The sequence below is a fragment of the Lolium perenne genome, chromosome 5 (genome assembly GCF_019359855.2).
Source record: "Lolium perenne isolate Kyuss_39 chromosome 5, Kyuss_2.0, whole genome shotgun sequence".
NCBI lineage: Eukaryota > Viridiplantae > Streptophyta > Magnoliopsida > Poales > Poaceae > Lolium > Lolium perenne.
The window spans coordinates 64671392-64687173 of NC_067248.2; positions in this window are offsets into that span (position 1 = coordinate 64671392).

The window sequence follows — 15782 nt, forward strand, 5'->3', positions numbered from 1 at the left end:
AAATATAGTTTCAGGGGAGGAACCTGATAATGTTCTCGATGAAGAAGGGGATGCCTTGGGCATCCCCAAGCTTAGACGCTTGAGTCTTCTTAAAATATGCAGGGGTGAACCACCGGGGCATCCCCAAGCTTAGAGCTTTCACTCTCCTTGATCATATTGCATCATACTCCTCTCTTGATCCTTGAAAACTTCCTCCACACCAAACTCGAAACAACTCATTAGAGGGTTAGTGCATAATAAAAATTCACATGTTCAGAGGTGACACAATCATTCTTAACACTTCCGGACATTGCATAAAGCTACTGGACATTAATGGATCAAAGAAATTCATCCAACACAGCAAAAGAGGCAATGCGAAATAAAAGACAGAATCTGTCAAAACAGAACAGTCCGTAAAGATGGATTTTATTAGGCCACCAGACTTGCTCAAACGAAAATGCTCAAGTTGAATGAAAGTTGCGTACATATCTGCGGATCATGCTCGTAAATTGGCTTAATTTTCTGAGCTACCTACAGGGAGATAGACCCAGATTCGTGACAGCAAAGAAATCTGGAACTGCGCAGTAATCCAAATCTAGTACTTACTTTTCTATCAAAGACTTTACTTGGCACAACAAAACATAAAACTAAGATAAGGAGAGGTTGCTACAGTAGTAAACAACTTCCAAGACACAAATATAAAACAAAAATACTGTAGTAAAACATGGGTTGTCTCCCATAAGCGCTTTTCTTTAACGCCTTTCAGCTAGGCGCAGAAAGTGTAACTCAAGTAACATCAAGAGATGAAGCATCAACATCATAATTTGTTCTAATAATAGAATCATAAGGTACCTTCATTCTCTTTCTAGGGAAGTGTTCCATACCTTTCTTGAGAGGAAATTAATATTTAATATTACCTTACTTCATATCAATAGTAGCACCAACGGTTCGAAGAAAAGGTCTTCCCAATATAATGGGGCAAGATGCATTGCATTCAATATCCAAGACAACAAAATCAACGGGGACAAGGTTATTGTTAACCATAATATAAACATTATCAACTTTCCCCAAAGGTTTCTTTTTAGCATTATCAGCGAGATTAACATCCAAATAACAGTTTTTCAATGGTGGCAAGTCAAGCATATCATAGACTTTTTTAGGCATAACAGAAATACTTGCACCAAGATCACATAAAGCATTACAATCAAAATCCTTGACTCTCATTTTAATGATGGGCTCCCAACCATCCTCTAGCTTTCTAGGAATAGAAGTTTCAAGTTTTAGTTTCTCTTCTCTAGCTTTTATGAGAGCATTTGTAATATGTTTTGTGAAAGCCAAGTTTATAGCGCTAGCATTGGGACTTTTAGCAAGTTTTTGCAAGAACCTTATAACTTCAGAGATGTGGCAATCATCAAATCTAAATCATTACAATCTAAAGCAATGGGATTATCATCCCCAAGGTTGGAAAAAATTTCAGCAGTTTTATCACAAGCAGTTTCAGCAGTTTTAGCAGTTTCAGGTAATTTTGCGCGCTTTGTACTAGGAGTAGAAGCATTGCCAACACCAATTATTTTACCATTGATAGTAGGAGGTGCAGCAACATGTGAAGATTCAATATTACTTGTGGTGGTAATAGTCCAAACTTTAGCTACATTTTCCTTTTTAGCTAGTTTTTCATTTTCTTCTCTATCCCACCTAGCACGCAGTTCAGCCATTAATCTTATATTCTCATTAATTCTAACTTGGATGGCATTTGCTGTAGTAACAATTTTATTTTCAATATCCCTATTAGGCATAACTTTAGATTTCAAAAGATCAACATCAGAGGCAAGACTATCAACTCTAGAAACAAGAATATCAATTTTATTGAGCTTTTCCTCAACAGATTTGTTAAAAGCAGTTTGTGTACTAATAAATTCTTTAAGCATGGCTTCAAGTCCAGGGGGTGTATTCCTATTATTGTTGTAAGAATTCCCATAAGAATTAGCATAACCGTTACCATTATTATAAGGATATGGCCTATAGTTATTACTAGAATTGTTCCGATAAGCATTGTTGTTGAAATTATTATTTTTAATGAAGTTTACATCAACATGTCCTTCTTGGGCAACCAATGAAGCTAATGGAACATTATTAGGATCAAAATTAGTCCTACCATTAACAAGCATAGACATAATAGCATCAACCTTATCATTCAAGGAAGAGGATTCTTCAACAGAATTTACCTTCTTACCTTGTGGAGCTCTTTCCATGTGCTATTCAGAGTAATTAATCATCATATTATCAAGGAGCTTTGTTGCTTCACCAAGAGTGATGGACATAAAGGTACCTCCAGCAGCTGAATCCAATAAATTCCGCGAAGAAAAATTTAGTCCTGCATAGAAGGTTTGGATGATCATCCAAGTAGTCAGTCCATGGGTTGGGCAATTTTTAACCAGAGATTTCATTCTTTCCCAAGCTTGAGCAACATGTTCATTATCTAATTGTTTAAAATTCATTATGCTACTCCTCAAAGATATAATTTTAGCAGGGGATAATATCTACCAATAAAAGCATCCTTGCATTTAGTCCAGGAATCAATACTATTCTTAGGCAGAGATAGCAACCAATCTTTAGCTCTTCCTCTTAATGAGAACGGAAACAATTTTAATTTTATAATGTCACCATCTACATCTTTATACTTTTGCATTTCACATAGTTCAACAAAATTATTGAGATGGGCAGCAGCATCATCAGAACTAACACCAGAAAATTGCTCTCGCATAACAAGATTAAGTAAAGCAGGTTTAATTTCAAAGAATTCTGCTGTAGTAGCAGGTGGAGCAATAGGTGTGCATAAGAAATCATTATTATTTGTGCTTGTGAAGTCACACAACTTAGTATTTTCAGGGTTGGCCATTTTAGCAATAGTAAATAAAGCAAACTAGATAAAGTAAATGCAAGTAAACTAAATTTTTTTTGTGTTTTTGATATAGCAAACAAGACAATAAATAAAGTAAAACTAGCAACTAATTTTTTTTGTGTTTTGATATAATGCAGCAAACAAAGTAGTAAATAAAATAAAGCAAGACAAAAACAAAGTAAAGAGATTGAGAAGTGGAGACTCCCCTTGCAGCGTGTCTTGATCTCCCCGGCAACGGCGCCAGAAAAAGAGCTTGATGGCGTGTATTTCACACGTTCGTTGGGCAACCCCAAGAGGAAGGTATGATGCGCACAGCAGCAAGTTTTCCCTCAGAAAGAAACCAAGGTTTATCGAACCAGGAGGAGCCAAGAAGCACGTTGAAGGTTGATGGCGGCGGGATGTAGTGCGGCGCAACACCAGAGATTCCGGCGCCAACGTGGAACCTGCACAACACAACCAAAGTACTTTGCCCCAACGAAACAGTGAGGTTGTCAATCTCACCGGCTTGCAGTAACAAAGGATTAACCGTATTGTGTGGAAGATGATTGTTTGCAGAGAAAACAGTAAAACAAGTATTGCAGCAGATTTGTATTTCAGTATTAAAGAATGGACCGGGGTCCACAGTTCACTAGAGGTGTCTCTCCCATAAGATAAAAGCATGTTGGGTGAACAAATTACAGTCGGGCAATTGACAAATAGAGAGGGCATAACAATGCACATACATGACATGATAAGTATAGTGAGATTTAATTGGGCATTACGACAAAGTACATAGACCGCCATCCAACTACATCTATGCCTAAAAAGTCCACCTTCAGGTTATCGTCCGAACCCCCTCCAGTATTAAGTTGCAAAGCAACAGACAATTGCATTAAGTATGGTGCGTAATGTAATCAACAACTACATCCTCGGACATAGCGCCAATGTTTTATCCCTAGTGGCAACAGCACAACACAACCTTAGAACTTTCTGTCACTGTCCCAGGTGTCAATGCAGGCATGAACGCACTATCGAGCATAAATACTCCCTCTTGGAGTTAAAAGCAAAAACTTGGCCAGAGCCTCTACTAGTAACGGAGAGCATGCAAGATCATAAACAACACATATGTAATAACTTGATAATTAACATGACATGGTATTCTCTATCCATCGGATCCCGACAAACACAACATAGAGTATTACAAATAGATGATCTTGATCATGTTAGGCAGCTCACAAGATCCAACAATGAAGCACAATGAGGAGAAGACAACCATCTAGCTACTGCTATGGACCCATAGTCCAGGGGTGAACTACTCACTCATCACTCCGGAGGCGACCATGGCGGTGTAGAGTCCTCCGGGAGATGAATCCCCTCTCCGGCAGGGTGCCGGAGGAGATCTCCAGAATCCCCCGAGATGGGATCGGCGGCGGCGGCGTCTCAGTAAGGTTTTCCGTATCGTGGTTTTTCGCATCAGGGGTTTCGCGACGGAGGCTTTAAGTAGGTGATGACCCACAAGTATAGGGGGTGTATCGTAGTATCTTCGATAAGTAAGAATGTCGATCCCAACGAGGAGCAGAAGGTGTTGACAGGCAGTTTTGATGAAGGATTCACTGTAAATGCTCACAGACAAGTATTCAGGGGGTTTTGATGTAACAGATGAATAAAGTACAAGTAAGTAAAATGCGAGAGAAATAATTGCAGCGAGTGGCCCAATCCTTTTTAGCACAAAGGACAAGCCGGTTTGTTTACTTATAATGACCAAACGTTCTCGAGGACACACGGGATTTTAGTCTAGTGCTTTCGCTACATACAGCTGATTAATCTTCATTGTTTTGATAAGTGTTGTGTGGGTGAACCTGTGCTAATGTACCGCCCTTCCTAGGACTAATACATACTTGTGATTATACCCCTTGCAAGCATCCGCAACTACAAGAAAGTAATTAAGATAAATCTAACCACAGCCTTAAACTCTGAGATCCTGCGATCCCTCCTGCATCGATATACCAACAGGGGTTTAGGTTTCTGTCACTCCGGCAACCCCGCAATTGGCAAACGAGTACAAGATGCATTCCCCTAGGCCCATAAATGGTGAAGTGTCGTGTAGTCGACGTTCACACGACACCACTAGAAGAATAACACCACAACTTAAATATCATAACATTGAATATTACTTAATCGTAGTTCACTACTAACAATTAGACTTCACCCATGTCCTCAAGAACTAAACGAACTACTCACGAGACATCATATGGAACATGATCAGAGGTGATATGATGATGAATAACAATCTGAACATAGACCTTGGTTCAATGGTTTCACTCAATAGCATAAACAACAAGTATAAATCAGTACCGGGAGAGTTTCCCCTATCAAACAATCAAGATCAAACCCAAATTGCTATAGCGGTGACGATGTCCAGCGGTGGAGATGGCGGTGATGATGGTGGAGATGATGATGATGGTGATGGAGATGATGTCCAGCTCGATGGCGATGACGATGGCGTCGATTTCCCCCTCCGGGAGGGAATTTCCCCGGCGGATTCCTGCCCGCCGGAGAGCTCTTTTCTCTCTGGTGTTCTCCGCCCCGCAGAGGCGGCTGTAACCCTTCGTGAGGATTCCTCTGTGGCTTAGGTCTTCGGGACGAAGGGTTTCGCGAAGAAAAGGAGGCGAAAGAGGCCGAGGGGGCCCCACACCACCTGGTGGCGCGGCCAGGCCATGGGCCGCGCCACCCTATGGTGTGGGCCCACCCTGGGTCCAGCTGGCTCCCCCTTCTGGCTTCCTCCGTCATCTGGAAAAATAGGATTTTTGGTAAAACTCCCTTCCACAGTTGATCTTCCGAAATATTGCAGTCTGACGGTGCTTTTTCCAGCAGAATCCTGGCTCCGGTGCTCGATCCCCAAATAATCATGAAACATGCAAAATAGATGAAATAACATAAGTATTGTGTCCCAATATGAAATATATCAATGAATAACAGCAAATTATGATATAAAATAGTGATGCAAATTGGACGTATCAACTCCCCCCAAGCTTAGACTTCGCTTGTCCCCAAGCGAAACTGAACTCTGTAAACAGGTCCACATGTTTATGGAGTGAAGAGTCGATAAATAAAATACGGACAAGAAGCATCATATTCATTCACACAAGACATTATAGTAAACAACTTCCTCATATAAATCAACTTGAAACAAGTATAAGGTAATCACAAATAAAGGTGCATAAGAAATCATAATTGGTGATGGCAAACTTTGTTCTTGGTCAGAGAACATTTAACAGATTATATTCATCTATTGAGCAGCGCTCTCATATTAAAAACTTATGTTAAACTTGCATACTCAATCATATTAATCATTGATGACTTTCAAAGCTATATTCATTCAGGTAAAACTTGTACTAAACAAGAAAGAATAAAAACATGATGAAGCAAATCACAATATAATAGTTTGATCACAACAACTCAAATGCTTGCTTGAGATGGAGGGGAATAGGTTTACTGACTCAACATAAAGTAAAAGACAGGCCCTTCGCAGAGGGAAGCAGGGATTAAATCATGTGCTAGAGCTTTTCAGTTTTGAAATCATATAAAGAGAACAAAAGTAAAGTTTTGAGAGGTGTTTGTTGTTGTCAACGACTGGTAGCGGGTACTCTAACCCCCTTGCCAAACAGACCTCCAAAGAGCGGCTCCCATGAAGGACGTTATCTCTACCAGCAAGGTAGATCATCCCTCTTCTCTTTTGTTTACACATGTACTTTAGTTTATTTTAAGGGTGACACTCCCCCCAACCTTTGCTTACACAAGCCATGGTTAACCGAATCCTCGGGTGCCTTCCAACAATCTCATACCATGGAGGAGTGTCTATTGCAAAATTAAGTTGCTTACTGATGAATCAGGGCAAAACATGTGAAGAGAATTATTAATGAAAGTTGATTAATTGGGGCTGGGAACCCCGTTGCCAGCTCTTATGCAAAATTATAGGATAAGTGGATGAAGCCACTAGTCCTTTAGTGGAGGCTGCCTAACAAGACTGAAAGATAAAACACCACATACTTCCTCATGAGCTATAAAACATTGACACAAATAAGAAGTAATAAGTTTTGAATTGTTTAAAGGTAGCACATGAAGTATTTACTTGGAATGGCAGAAATTACCATGCATTAGGTAGGTATGGTGGACACAAATGGCATAGGTTTGGGTTCAGGTTTGGATGCACGAGAAGTATTCCCTCTCAGTACAGGTCTTTGGCTAGCAAGGTTGATTAGCAAGCATAAGAGTTGAGGGAAACAAACAAATATACATGTGATAGAAACAATCATGCATCTTACTTGTAAGCACAAACAGTTTTAACTTCTAGAATACTAAGCTAAGAACTGATAAGAAAGATAATAATATCTTCTACATGTATTTCCTCTATTCTTCTTAAACTCAAAGTGTTGTTGCTATTGACCATTGCTAAGTTTTCCAAAACCAAATAGATTTACTTAATGCTCCCAAAGTGGTACCAATACTAAAATCAAGATCAATCATATAGTAGAAATTGCAAACTAAAATAAGGTGTGCAATATGTAAATGATAAGACTTCTCATTAATATTCCATAACGATAACTCACACCAAGGGATACATAGACAAACTAAAGAAGAGATACTTCCACACTGCAACCCATCTTATACGATAACTTCCCTACTCATGATATGACACTACTTGATAGTAAAAAGTAAAAGGTAATGATAATGTGATACCGCGGCACTCCCCCAAGCTTGGAACAAACCAAGGGGATGCCAATACCAATGATGGATTACTCCTTTGGCGATGGTGGTGATGAATTCCTGACAAGCTTCTCAATGAGCTCCTGAAGCTCATCAATCCTGTATATGAGGTTGCGAATCATCTCCGAATTGTGCTCGACGCGGTTAAGAAGTCTGTCCGACGACGAGTCCCAACTCTTGGAGTTATTTCCCCAACCTTCGGCTTCGGGCTCCGTCTTTCCTGCAGGCAGTGCTGCCTTGGGAGTCCTTTCAATTTGATTATTGTAGATCAGATTGTGGAAAGGATGGTGAATGCCTGAAGAAGATGTCCTTGGAGCTAGGTAATGGCGGGGAAGTCCTCCTCCGGTCCTAATCCGTGCGCTCTTCTTGGCGTTGAGCGAGTTTGTCACCACTTCGACGCTTGCAATGGTGGTGCGTGGATGCTCTTGCGGGACTTCTTCGACTTCCTCTTCATCCTCCTTTGATTCTTCCTTGACGCTCTTGTCCTCTTCTTTCCACTTACGATCCTGATCATCTTTATCCGGAAACTCCTTGCCCTTGTTCTTGGAGACCATGGTGCCTCTAAACTGAAAACAGATCCTGGCAGAAACAGCTCGAAACAAAACACGTCGAGAAAACGATATACGGACCTCTAGGGGTCCGGGGGATTTTATAATAAAAATTTTCAGAACAAACGGAAAGTACCAGATCGAACCAGAGTCGGAAAGGGGCAACGAGGCGGCCAGACCATAGGTCGGCGCGGGCCCAGGCCAGGCCGCGCCGGCCTATGGTGGCACGCCCTCGTGCGTCCTTTCCACTCCGTTTCGAACTCGTAATTTTTCATATTTTCCAAAAACAACAAAAATAATGTTCGGAAAGTAAATCGCGAACTTTTCATTACCAGTACTGTTACCTATTCAAAGTCGAGTTCTGGCGGACTGTCAATTTGTCCTTTGATGAAAGCCTCCGGTGTTTCCACTCGAATAATATCAACATCAACATTATAAGAATCACCTGAAATATAATGCTTGAGTCTTTGTCCATTCACCACTTGCGTAGCATTGCCTTGGAGAGAGCTAATTTTAATTGCTCCTGAACGATACACCTCCTCAACAACATATGGTCCTTCCCATTTCGAGAGTAATTTCCCTGCAAAGAATCTGAGACGAGACCGATACAATAGGACTTTGTCCCCAATATTAAACTCTCTTTTGATGATCCTTCTATCATGCCATTTTTTAACTTTTTCTTTAAAGAGTTTAGCATTTTCATAAGATTCACTTCTCCATTCATCTAGAGAACTTAATTGTAGCAACCTCTTATCACCGGCAAGTTTAGGATCTTTATTTAATTCTCTAACAGCCCGATAAGCTTTGTGTTCTAGTTCTAAAGGTAAATGACAAGCTTTTCCATAAACCATTTTATAAGGTGACATTCCCATGGGGTTTTTATAAGCAGTTCTATAAGCCCATAGTGCGTCTTTCAATTTACTAGCCCAATTCTTTCTAGATTTATTAACAGTTTTTCCCAAAATAGATTTAATTTCTCTATTTGATAATTCTACTTGACCACTAGTTTGAGGGTGATAAGCGGAAGCAATTCTATGATTAATACCATACCTAGCAAGAGTTTTTCTAAAACCTCCATGAATAAAATGAGAACCTCCATCAGTCATAATATATCTAGGTACTCCAAATATAGGAAAAATAATATCTAAAAGCATTTTTAAAGAGGTCTCACCATCAACACTTTTTGTAGGTATGGCTTCCACCCATTTAGTAACATAATCAACAGCAACAAGTATATGCGTGTTACCTTCTGAAGAGGGAAAAGGTCCCATGAACTCAAATCCCCAACAATCAAATGGTTCAATAACAAGAGTATAATTCATAGGCATTTCATTGCGTCTGGAGATATTACCAACCCTTTGACATTCATCACAAGATAAAATTAACTTCCTTGCATCTTTGAAGAGAGTTGGCCAATAAAAACCTGATTGTAGAACCTTTTGTGCGGTTCTATCTCCGGCGTGATGTCCTCCATAAGCACTGCCATGACATTTACTCAATATCTCTTGTTGTTCATATTCGGGAACACACCTTCGCATAATACCATCCACTCCTTCTTTATATAAGTATGGGTCATCCCAGAAATAATGCCTCAAGTCATAAAAGAATTTCCTTCTCTGCTGAGCTGAAAAGGTTGGAGGCAAGTACTTGGAAACAATAAAGTTAGCATAATCAGCATACCAAGGACTGTCTCGCGAGCTCACCTTTATTACAGCTAATTGTTCATTTGGAAAACTATCATTAACAGGAACAGGATCATAAGCAATACTTTCCAATCTAGACAAATTATCAGCAACATGATTATCAGCACCTTTCCTATCTACAATATGTAAATCAAATTCTTGCAAAAGAAGTACCCATCTAATAAGCCTTGGCTTAGCATCTTTCTTTGTCATAAGGTATCTAATTGCAGCATGATCAGTATGAATTGTAACTTTTGAATCAACAATATAAGATCTAAATTTATCACAAGCAAAGACTACAGCCAACAATTCTTTTTCAGTAGTTGCATAATTTCTTTGAGCAGCATCAAGAGTCTTGCTAGCATAATGAATAACATTTAATTTTTTATCTACTCGCTGTCCAAGAACAGCGCCTACAGCAAAATCACTAGCATCACACATAATTTCAAAAGGTAAATTCCAATCAGGAGGTTCAACTATAGGAGCAGTTGTTAAGGCTTTCTTTAGAGTTTCAAAAGCTTCCTTGCAATCATCATCAAAAACAAAAGGTACATCTTTTTGAAGAAGATTAGTAAGAGGCTTTGAAATCTTGGAGAAATCTTTAATAAATCTCCTATAAAACCCAGCATGACCAAGAACACTACGAATACCTTTAACATCCCTCGGATAGGGCACCTTCTCAATGGCTTCAACTATAGCTCTATCAACTTCAATACCTCTTTCAGAAATTTTATGTCCCAATAAAATTCCTTCATTAACCATAAAGTGGCATTTCTCCCAATTAAGAACAAGGTTAGTTTCTTCACATCTCTGCAAAACTTTATCAAGGTTTCGCAAGCAACTATCAAAAGAATTCCCGTAGACAGAAAAATCATCCATGAATACTTCCACAATACTCTCACAAAAGCCATGAAAAATAGCAGACATGCATCTTTGAAAAGTAGCAGGAGCATTACATAGACCAAAAGGCATACGCCTATAAGCATAAGTTCCATAGGGACAAGTAAAAGTGGTTTTCTCTTGATCTTTAGCTTTAACAGCAATTTGTGAAAATCCAGAATAACCATCAAGAAAACAAAAATGAGTATTTTTAGATAACCTTTCTAGCATTTGATCAATAAATGGTAAAGGGTAATGATCTTTCTTAGTAACCTTATTAACTTTTCGATAATCAATGCACATTCTATACCCTACAACTACTCTTTGAGGTATGAGCTCATCATTATCATTAGGCACAATAGTCATTCCTCCTTTCTTAGGAACACAATGCACAGGACTAACCCATCTACTATCAGCAATAGGATATATAATACCAGCTTCAAGAAGTCGTAATACCTCATTTCTTACCACATCCTTCATCTTGGGAATTAGACGACGCTGAGGTTCAACAACAGGCTTCGCATCCTCTTCCATATTAATGGCATGTTGGCAAATAGAGGGAGAAATCCCCTTCAAGTCATCAAGAGTATAGCCAATAGCACCTCGGTGTTTCTTCAATATTTGCAATAATCTTTCTTCTTCAAACTCTGTAAGCTTAGAACTAATAATAACAGGATATATTTTCTTATCATCAATATGAGCATATTTAAGATTATCAGGCAAAGGCTTTAAATCAAAAACAGGATCTTCCTTTGGTGGCGGTGTTGTACCCAAGTCTTCCACCGGTAAATCATGCTTGAGAATAGGTTGGCGAAGAAAAATCTCCTCAAGCTCATCTCTTTCTTTCCTAAAAACTTCACTCTCGCTATCCTCCAAATGTTGCTGCAAAGGATTATTAGGAACAAGAACAATAGATGCACAGTGCTCCATTTTAAAATCATTACTAGGCAAATCAGCTTTATAAGGAGTTTTAGTAAATTTAGAAAAGTTAAACTCATAAGATTCACCAGCAAATTTAGTCAAAATTTTCTCTTTCTTGCAATCTATAATAGCTCCACAAGTATTTAGAAAAGGTCTACCAAAAATGATAGGACAATAATCACTAGCAGCAGAACCAAGTACCAAAAAGTCAGCAGGATATTTAATCTTACCACATAGAACTTCCACATCTCGAACAATACCAATTGGAGAAATAGTTTCTCTATTAGTGTTATCACCAGAATTCGACCGAGTTAGAGGTGGGCCGCGATCGAGATGGACGTGAAGAATCTATTTGGAAGAAGTAGGTGAATCGGCCTTTATACGCAGGGTTTGGGCTAGTTAGCCCGTGTATCTTAATTTAGTAGGTTATGTATCAGTTTAGAAGGTAGAGTTTTACCCGTGCACGATTTAGTGCACGCCCACATTAGAAAGTCCCCTGGACTATAAATATGTACCTAGGGTTTATGGAATAAACAACAACCAACGTTCAACCTCAAACAAATCTCGGCGCATCGCCAACTCCTTCGTCTCGAGGGTTTCTACCGGTAAGCACCATGCTGCCTAGATCGCATCTTGCGATCTAGGCAGCACAAGCCTGCCCATGTTGTTCATGCGTTGCTCGTACTGAAGCCTTTTTGATGGCGAGCAACGTAGTTATCTTAGACATGTTAGGGTTAGCATTGTTCTTCGAATTACATGCTTTCGTAGTGCAACCCTTGCATGTCTAGCCGCCCTTACACCTATCTTAGGTGTAGGGGCGGCACCCCGCTTGATCATAGTTCAGTAGATCTGATCCGTTACGGTTGCTCCTTGTTTCATCAAGGATTAGTTTAATATCCGCAATAGTTAGGCCTTACAAAGGGTTGGAGGATCCAGCGGCGTGTAGGGTGGCGTTTGCTAGCCCTAGAAAGGACGTTCCGATGATCAACCTCGTGTTGGTTTTTAGGCCCTCTCGAGGATCGGCTTACGGTCACCGTGCGCGAGCGCGAGGACCAATCGTGAGTAGGATGATCCGATTATGCGGTGAAAACCCTAAATCGTCGTAGATCTCATCAGCTTTATCTTGATCAAGCAGGACCACCATATATTCGGACACCCCGTCTGAATCATGGGTGGATCGGCTCTTTGAGCCGATTCACAGGATAACCTGAGAGCCGATCGAGGCTCGTATTTAACGTTTACGTGTGTGCCCTGCAGGAAACTAAGCGAGGCATCATCCACACCTTCCTGACCAGGTATAGGTCAGGTGGCACGCCCTTGTGATAAACATCGGACGTGCGACCAGGAGGCTTTGCGGGCCGTCGCTCAGAGGGACTGGGGCCAGCCGCAGCCCTAGTTGTTCCCGGCTCTACTGTGCTGACCGTCTCTGCCCGCCAGGGGCTTTCTGACGTCAACACATTCTGGCACGCCCGGTGGGACAACCTTCTACATCCACGACATCGCCGTCTGCATCCCAGATGGCGGGAAGCTCTCCGGTCAAGTACGAGGATCTGCCTGATGAGCTCAAGAAGAAGCATGACGAAATCAAGGCAGTCCTTGAAGCCGAACTCATCGGCTCTTTCCACCGAACCCGCTCCCATGGCGTCAGGTGGAAGGGTTTCACACCTGAAGGCGCACTCGATGGGGTGGACCTGTCCGCACCGTCAGAAGAACGCACCAGGTCGCTGCGGCAGGAGATCAACTACATGGTGGCTCATTCGCTGCACCGCCACTCTGAGAGCCTGGTGAACACTTTGGAGCGTGTTGCTCTGCGCGTCGTCCAGGAAATCATGAGCCACCGGTATTCTCCATCGGGACCGGCTCTGGGGACTTTCAAAGGAGAGATGCCACTCCAGCCCCAGCCGTTCGCATGGGCAGCACCGGAACTGCCGAACTCATCGGCATACGTCGTCTACAAGATTGGTGGTGATCCTAGTGACTACCAATTCCTACCCGAGGCACCCAAGGAGATCCCGCACGGATACGCGTGCGCATACATACCAGACGGCAGCACCTGGGCACTCTCGAACCAGGCTGCGACAGCAGGAGCCTCTGGAACAACAGGAGGAACGTCAGGAGCCGATCCTGAGAAGCAATCATGGCTAGCTAAGTACGCCACTCCGACAAACCTCCAGAGCCCAGCTCCTGCAGTTGGCTCAGAACCGGAAAAGCAAGCATGGCTGGTTAAGTATGCCACCCCGGCGAATCTTCAGGGTTCGACACCTTCAGCCATCACAGCGGATCAGATTTGTGCAATCCTGAAAGATCAGTTTGGCATGATGCCGAAAAGGAAGACGTTCGGCTACACCAAGCCGTACCCCAACGACTACGAACTGATCCCGCTACCACCCAAATATCGGCTCCCGGACTTCACAAAGTTTAGTGGATCAGATGGTTCCAGCTCCATCGAGCATGTGAGCCGATATTTGGCACAGCTGGGCACTATCTCAGTGTCAGACGAGCTGCGTGTGAGGTTCTTCTCACAGTCCCTCACAGGATCGGCTTTCGGGTGGTACACATCGCTGCCACCGAACTCAGTCCGGACTTGGAAGCAGTTGGAAGAGCAGTTCCACCTTCAGTATCACTCAGAAGCTTCCGAGGCTGGTATTGCCGATCTTGCTCAAGTACGACAGAAGCGCGGGGAAACCGTGGCAGAATACATCCAGCGCTTCAGGACCATTAGGAACCGATGCTTTTCGGTTCATGTAAGCGAAAAAGAAGCAGTCGAGTTGGCGGTGGTGGGTCTCTCATCATCTATCAAGGACGTGGCCTCCCAAGCAGACTACCCTTCGTTGGCGCACATGGTGCAGAAGTTGTCAGCATATGAACAGCGCCACCCAGATGTTTACCAGGACAAATTCAAGCGTGTGGTGGCCCTGGTTGAGGCAGACGAAGATGAAGGCGCTATGGGAGATCAGGAGGTAGCAGTAGCTGAATGGACTCGGGCGACAAACCCCGTGTCCTGTAAGTGGGTAAAGCCACAAGTGCCTCCAAAAGGGTTCGACTTCGACGTGACCAAAACTGAACAGATTTTCGATCTCTTGCTCACGGAGAAGCATATAAAGGTACCCGAAGGCCACAAGATCCCCACGGTGCAGGAGCTGAATGGAAAGCCATACTGCAAATGGCATAACACGTTCTCCCACACCACCAACGACTGCAGGGTGTGGCGGCAGCAGATCCAAATGGCGATAGAAAGTGGGCGGTTGATTTTTAACCAGTACGCCATGAAGGTCGACACACACCCTTTCCCCGCCGTTAACATGGTGGAGTATACTTACCACGAAGGTTGCCAGCCAGGGTCTTCGTTCAGTATCAACATGGTAGGATCTGGACACCACGCTGGCAAGGATGGAGATGAGGGCAGCTGCTCTCATAGCAAAGATACAGAGGAAGCCGCTCCGTGCGATCGGCTCCGCCAAGATGGCAAGCGCTACGTGACAGAGGGAGAAGTGAAGAACATAAGATATCAGCGACCTCTCTCTGATCACCTCCTCAACAAGTATGTGAGTCAGTATGACCAACGCCGGCGGTCCAGCAATGATGATGAAAGAGATCGTCTGGCTAGAGAAGCCAGAAGACATCGTCGGCATAATCGTGATGAGGAGGAGCACGAACGTTGTGCCAACGAAAAGGCGAGGGAGCGGGACGACGAGGACAGGCACTGGGATTGTCCCTTCTTCAGACACTGCTGGGATTCAGGAATGAGCCGATTGCCAACAATCGGCAATTGCCCAGAATGCAACCGGAAGAAGAAGGAGGCAGCCAATGTGTCCGTGTTCGAGCGCTTAGGGCCTCTCCCACCACAAAGCAAACGCGCTGAGTCCCCTCGATGGGAAGATCTCGAGGATTCCGAAAACGAGGGACAAGAAGAAGAAGAAGAAGAAGAAGAAGAAGAAGAAGAAGAAGAAGAAGAAGACAGGTACCACCGGCCAAGGTGGTGCCCTGACGGACTCAGCCGTTCCCAAAAACGCAGGGTTCAGCGATTGCGCGGCCTGGAGGAAGCCGAGAGGTTATACTTGCATACATTGAGGAAGGCAAGGCCTGATCTGGCTGCGAAAGTTCAGCGAACCCTGGATGAAGAGG